The sequence below is a fragment of the Carya illinoinensis genome, chromosome 9 (genome assembly GCF_018687715.1).
Source record: "Carya illinoinensis cultivar Pawnee chromosome 9, C.illinoinensisPawnee_v1, whole genome shotgun sequence".
Taxonomy (NCBI): Eukaryota; Viridiplantae; Streptophyta; class Magnoliopsida; order Fagales; family Juglandaceae; genus Carya; species Carya illinoinensis.
In genome coordinates, this window is record NC_056760.1 from 20,692,411 (window position 1) to 20,699,595 (window position 7,185).

A 7,185-nucleotide genomic window follows, 5' to 3' on the forward strand; every position below is an offset into this window, starting at 1 on the left:
TATTCATACTAGCCAACGGTAAATTATGCAACTGAAACTAGAATGAGGCATGATCAAAATTCATTTTGGAAGGTTGAATCAAACCATCAAACTAGTTAATGACAATAATTTGTCAAAAAACCATGGCTTTCTTTCCTCCACCCTCTGCTTATCCGCATGATTGGCAAACAAGATAGTGAATATGTGTGACGCCCCCAAATTTTGCTTGGGATCGGACAGACATTTGAAACGTCGAAACATGCAACACAAGGTTACCTGCCCCCGTTCATGACATATAAGATGCAATATTCCTAACATATATATAACATTATGCAATATTCACAGCGGATAAATTTTTTTCTTTAGCAATACTATACACCAAATTGAAAATATCTTAAATGCTTAAAACATACTTCATACATAAAGACCCATTGAACAACTAAGATCACCACACTAGTCCAAAATGGTTATGATCTAAAAAGTACTGGAGATGCAACTCTATCGTACAAGTAATAATTTACGTTAACTACTGTATTAACATTGACGTTCCACTGTCGCTCAGTCAACTATGTCTAGTTGGTCAACTCCTGATTCTCCTTCAGGTCCTGTAACAAGATCTACCATTCAAGGGGAATGGTAGTTGGGACTACCACAGTGAGATTTGATTACAAATCTCAGTAAGTTAACAAAAAACCTACACACAGGCTAATGATGCATGAATGACAATAAAAATATGAATGCATAATCAAATTCATAACTAATTAAAGCATAACTTGACATACAATATAGCATAACTGACATAACTTAAATTGAAATATGAACTGAACTTGATTTGACATGAACTTGATCTGAAACTTTACTTAACATGAACTTTCTCTGAAACTTGACTTAACATAAACGTGATCTGAAACTTATTCTTTAACCTACTTAAATACATAATCCACAGTTGTTGTGGCTCCATGTATTCTACGTGTCACAATTGTTGTGTCCCACATAGTGTATGCGTCACAATTGCTGTGACCCCATACATAAGTAATCAAAACATAACTTGACGTACAACATAGCATAATTGACATAACTTAAATTGAAATGTGAAATAAACTTGACTTGACTTGAACTTGAACATGAACATAATATGTACATGAACATAACACGACATAACATAAACTTGATCTGAAACTTATTTTTTAACTGCTTAAATACATACTCCACAGTTGTTGCGGCACCATGTATTCTATGTGTCAAAATTGCTGTGTCTCACGTAGTGTATGCATCACAATTGTTGTGACCCCATACATAAGTAATCAAAGCATAACTTGACGTACAACATAACATAACTGACATAACTTAAATTGAAACGTGAACTGAACTTGACTTGACATGAACATAATATGTATATGAGCATAACACGACATACTTGAAATAGTGAACATGACATGACATACATGTAAAATATAACATATTTAACATGATGTACTTGCAATGTATAGTAATAACTGACAGAATATCTTGTGTAACAGATAAAAATTCATGACAGAATAAATTTTGTGTAATAGAAAAATATGTGATAACTTGGCATGGCATGACATATATGATAACACACATACATACACTGTAGTTCCTTTACTTAGCACACATATATAGTAAACTGCTAGTAAGTTAAAAGCTAACTTACATCGATCACCACATTTCTTATAAAAGCTCAAGCGCGATCACGAGGAACTGTAATTAGTGATTCTAAAATTTAGAACTAAATCACTAATAATTTAAAATATGAAAAAATACTAATTTAAGAGTAAAATTTCCATTTTACCCTCTACATGTGAGAAAATGACCATTTTACCCATAACTTTAGGGTTTTGCATAATAACTCCAAAGTCACCAAAATTTACACGCCTCATGTAAATTTTAAATTTTCTCAAAACAGAAACTGTTTTTCCTCTTCCAGTTTCTAAATTTCTAAATCTAAGAAAATCTTTCATCAAAACCTTTAATCATACAAAAAATCCTCAACAAATAATTATATACACAAGTTAACAATATTTCATAAAAATTTTGGACCAAGATCTATTCATTAGCTTGGTCAAAAACTCTAAAATACAATATATTCTCCAGTTTATCTCTCAAAATGACTTTTCTAGGATTTATATAATATTTGACTGACCAAATGATATTCAAATGGAACAAATAAGTTATCCACGTAAATTAGACTAAAAAAGGAACAACTTGTATGAAGGAAATTTTATGATAAAATACTTACAAAAGCTTCGAAATGGGCGTGCAAAAGAACACATAAAAGCTGTCCGAGAGAGTGTTTGGTATTCTTTCAATGAAAAGTGTAAAGGAAGATGATTTCGTGGGGAGTGGGCTGGAGATATTTATGCACAAGATATGGAAGAGGATGAGGCTGAAGTGAGGGTTGAGTGTTGGTCTTTCTTACCCAATAATATCTACAAAAATCAGCTCAAGATATTTTTACCCAATAATATTCAAAAAAATCAGTTCAAGATATTTTTATCCAATAATATCCACAAAAATCAGTTTAAGATATTTTTACCCAATGATATCCACGAAAATCAACTCAAGATATTTTTACCCAATAATATCCACAAAAATCAGCTTAAGATATTTTTACCCAAAAATATCCACAAATAACAGCCCAAGATATTTTCAAATGGTAGAGTATAGATTTGGAAGAGTGAGGTAGCTCTTTGATTTTTTTTTTCTTCTAGGTAGCTCTTTGATTTTTTTTCCTTCTAGAACCTTCTAGATTCTCTTGACGACATTTGATTAGCCATGAAGGGAGATGAAATTACTTGGCCAAAATCAATACTAAGGTGTCCAATTAAAACTTTTTTAACTTAATTTGGACATTCCACACTTCTGATACCATATTGAGTAATAACACTAACTATGTGGTTAGACTAAAACCTATACAATTAATGGATTCGTAAAAATTTATGGAGTCTTCACGTGATTCCTAAAACCAATAGAAATTCCACAATTGAATTTCTAGCGGGCTATTACAATCTCCTCTCCTAAAAATAAATAGCAAGTAAGAAATAGCAAGTTAAGGAAGAGATGTTGCTTACCAACCTGCTGTCTATCCCATATATATCTACCTTTGAGATTATGTCATTCTTTAACTCTCTTACTTTAATCAACAATTATATTATAATTCTTTCCACAAGGTTGGCGAAGTTGTATCGACATACTCTCCAAACCTAAAATTTCAAGTAAATAATCTTTTGAAACTCTTCCTTAGAAAAACATAAGCGATATACTTTAAGTGTTCTTGTAAATAACATAGTTAGTAGAGAATTCATCAAAATTAAGCCGCTAACCTCTTTTTTTTTTCAACAAAAATGGTGGTCATCTGTTTTAGACCAGACAAGCTCTGATCCGCAAGATTTTTACAGGTCGTCTGTAGCTATCAGGTGCCGCAGAGGTATGATACTACATCGATCTTCTGTAGCTGTCAGGCACCGCAGAGTTATGATGCTACATCTCTTGTCTCTTGTAGAGAGATGCTTCACAAGAGATGTTGTGAAGCAATAGATATGCTTTGTCATAATTTTCTCTATAAAAGAATTATTCATCTAATTTTCATTTACATTTCATCTTCTTCACTTTTCTGTAATTAGTCTGCATTCTTACTCTGCAATCTCTTTCTGCATTCTCACTCTGCAATGGCTCAGCAATCTTCTCATGACCAATATATGAGGTATTCTACACCTTGTTCACCAGTTGTTTCTACTTATACCGTAGATGCTATAATGCAATACAATAATGATTTGACTAATAAGTCAGATAATGAAATTATCTACGAGCTTGTGAGTTTCGATACTCATCAACCATTATTGCTCTCAGCGACTACAATCCAAGACTGGTGGGGTTGACAAACTCTACGAGAATATTTCTATCCTTCAGCGGCTTTTCTCGAGTCCAACATGAAGATAGAAGCACTAAAGTAAGAGAACATAAATTTAAAATCATTGCTTAAATCTTCTTTTCGATTGCCTACTCCTTTAGATAAGAAGGGCATGCAGATTTTTGAAGAGCATGAGCGTTTAAAGAATGAGGCGAAGAGTCTCAAATTTCTGTAATTTTGTTTCGAGATAATAAAATAATATTTCACAGATATTCATATTTGTGTTTCTATCTTTTGGTAGATGTTCTGTATGCTCTATTTTATTTCTCCTTTAATAATGCACATTTCTTATAAAATCGTAATATGAATCTGAAATACTAATTGTATTTAAGAGAATGTATTTCAAATCTAATAATTTCATTCATCTCCCCCTTGAAGCCGCAAGGGTTTCAGATTTATACTTCAAATATATGTAGTTTTCATGAGCTCTTCTAGAGCCTCAATGTATCTCATGATCCAATAATCCATATAAATATGCAGTTAATCATGCATATCCAATCAATCTTAACTAAGTTTAACAATATAGAGGTCTTAGAAATATAGCAGGAACGACATTTGCTCTATATGTTCTTGGGGCATCAGTGTCTATTTCTCTAGGAGTGATTATATACACTTGAGCTGACACTGGAGGCCATGGCTTTGCTTTGAAATCTCCGTTGGGAACAATGCCTTTCCTCTGAGTTCTCTTGGGACAATTTTTGAGCACATGGTCAGGTTGGCCACATCTGAAACAAAGTCCTAAGGTGAGGTTACACTTGCCTTCATAGTTCTTTCCACACATCTCACATATTGGATATATGGTCCGCATTGAGTTTTCAGTCTCAATGCCTTTCCCTTTGTCTAGTCCAGTAAACACTTTTCTTCCTTTTGGAACTCTCTTCACTAGCGTACGGTGAAGTCTTCTTTCTTTCTGCAATGACCGAGGCGGTCAAACTCTTCTGAACCTCTCCCAAGACAATGCAGCCACACTTCCTAGTTCCCTAACTAGAAGTTGCCTATGTGTATCCCACCATATTCCAGTTTCTCCTTGAAATAGGTATCCAGCATAGGGGGGAGATCGGGTCCGGTCCGGTCCGGTTCCGGGGGGTTTGATGGACCGGACCGGACCTATTCGGTCCAGGGATTCCCTACCCTGGACCGGACCGAATCTCAATGGAACCGGGCGGTCCGGTCCCATTCGGGACGGTCCGGTCCGGTCGGTCCAATCGGTCCGACCGAACTCCAAATGGGCCAATGGCCCAATTTTTTTCTTACATTAATTTCGGCCCAACAGTTAAAATCCACTAATAATTTATCTAATTTGAAGCCCAAAATACCAAAAAAATACTTAGAAAGAAAAATAAAAATAACCATTAAAAAAAATTATCTATATACAATAAATTTGAATAAAATATTTTACTACCAAATGAAAAAAAATTTCTATATACGTTCCAAACAATTTAAAGATCAATCAATTATAGTATATACTATTTAATATTTATCATATATCTAAAAAAGGAAAGAAAGCTCTTCTAACAAGAGAAAAATATAGCAAAAATCGATTTTCATGTATCTTACTTTACATACATGATACATGGTACATCAAATGATTACAATCTGCATTCTAAAAGGCCAGAAAAATAAAAATCCATTCCCAAGCAATCTGCAAGCATATTTAAAAAATTCAAACCTGCAAGCATATTTAAAAACTAAAAATTAAAAAGTCTTAAAAAAAAAGAACTATCAAAGATTAGAAGTTATATTTAATAATTTACATCAAAAGCACTGATGCACAGTGCACTATAACAGACTAACACTAGCATAAATTACGTAAAAAATAAAAAAAGACCAACAGTAGCATCTAAAAGTTAACATAATTACATCAAAACAAAATACAAATTATACAATTAGGTAATTGTTTAATCAGTCCCTGACTATTAGCAAATTCCTCACGATCAATTTCTCCATCAAGGTTGAGATCACGATTCACAGATCTGCAGATAAAAAAGTAAAAAACCAAGGCGTTAACCTATTGGTGAACATAATAAAAATCAACCTTTAAACATTAGGTTAGTCTGTTATAAAATAAATCAACTCAGTTGGTGCAGCACTTGAGTTGGTACAAAACAAGATGATATTGGTGAACATAAAATAAATCAACCTTTAGTTAGCCTTTTACACAAGCTGTAACTGAGTCTTTTTGCCATACTCTTCTTCAAAGTGCAGCAATTAATGACACAAGGCCTAGATAAGATGGTTTTAGGAGAGGATTAATGACACAAGGCCTTGATATGTACAGAATCACTATAAAACAAGATGTTTATTGAGTTTAACTTGTGAATTTTTCAAGTATTAAAGGACAAATATAATAGAGAAGCAGATTTTACAAACAAATCACATCTAGAAAGAAATAAAACTGGGAAAAATAAATATAGATTTTAAACAGAATTCATGTCTTACATGATTACATCAACATTGGGTTAAGACTCGGTAGCCATTTCATTTGATCCTTCTGCAGAATAAGCCAATTCCCCAACAAGTTCTCCTTCAATCCATAAAAATTTAATACAAAACAAATGAAATAAAGTTAAAATAATATAGAAGATAAAATAAAATATACCACAAAATAAATCAAAGTTAATTGATTACATACCCATATCTATCTGCTTCTCAAATTCCTCCACTTCATCCATTAAAGTCCTCAGGCTTATTGGAGTAGAGGAAGAACAGAGCCAATATTGTGCACATATGAGAGCCTCAACCATCATCGGATTTAAACTACTTCGGAAAGGGTCAAGTACACGACCTGCAGTGTTGAATGTAGATTCAGAGGCCACAGTAGATACCGGTATTGCAAGTACATCACGTGCAACCTTTGAAAGTATGCGATATCTAACTGAATTCACCTTCCACCAATTTAGTAGGTCAAAATTATCACCTTCATCCTCACATTTTTCAGCTAGATATCTATCAACCTCTGACCTGCTTTCCAAAGAGTCTTCTGACTGTAACTCTTGCTTAAATTGGGCCATCAATGCAGCATGTCTATTCGTAGACTGAGTTGTGGAAGGACTCGCATCTTCACGTGGGGAACTTGTGCGTTGAGGAGAACTCCCTTCTTCATTTTGGATGTATGCCTCATACATGCGGATAAATACATTTTTCACCTTCCAACTCATATCAATGATTTTTGATTGATCATATGCATACATTTTTCTCAACCCAAAGTCAAGATATCGCATCTTGTAACGAGGATCAAGAACAATCCCAACGTACAACAGCATATTCTGATTATC

The 7,185-nt window shown here is 33.6% G+C and overlaps 1 long non-coding RNA gene across 1 annotated transcript; it reads right to left on the reverse strand.

Moving 5' to 3' along the window:
• Positions 1-5,590: 5,590 nt before the first annotated feature.
• On the reverse strand, positions 5,591-6,651 carry LOC122277577. Its single transcript, XR_006229034.1, has 3 exons — positions 6,543-6,651; positions 6,350-6,434; positions 5,591-5,883 (listed from the first exon to the last, which is right to left on the reverse strand). It is a non-coding gene; the product is annotated as an uncharacterized LOC122277577 (long non-coding RNA).
• Between the last annotated feature and the right edge of the window lie 534 nt (positions 6,652-7,185).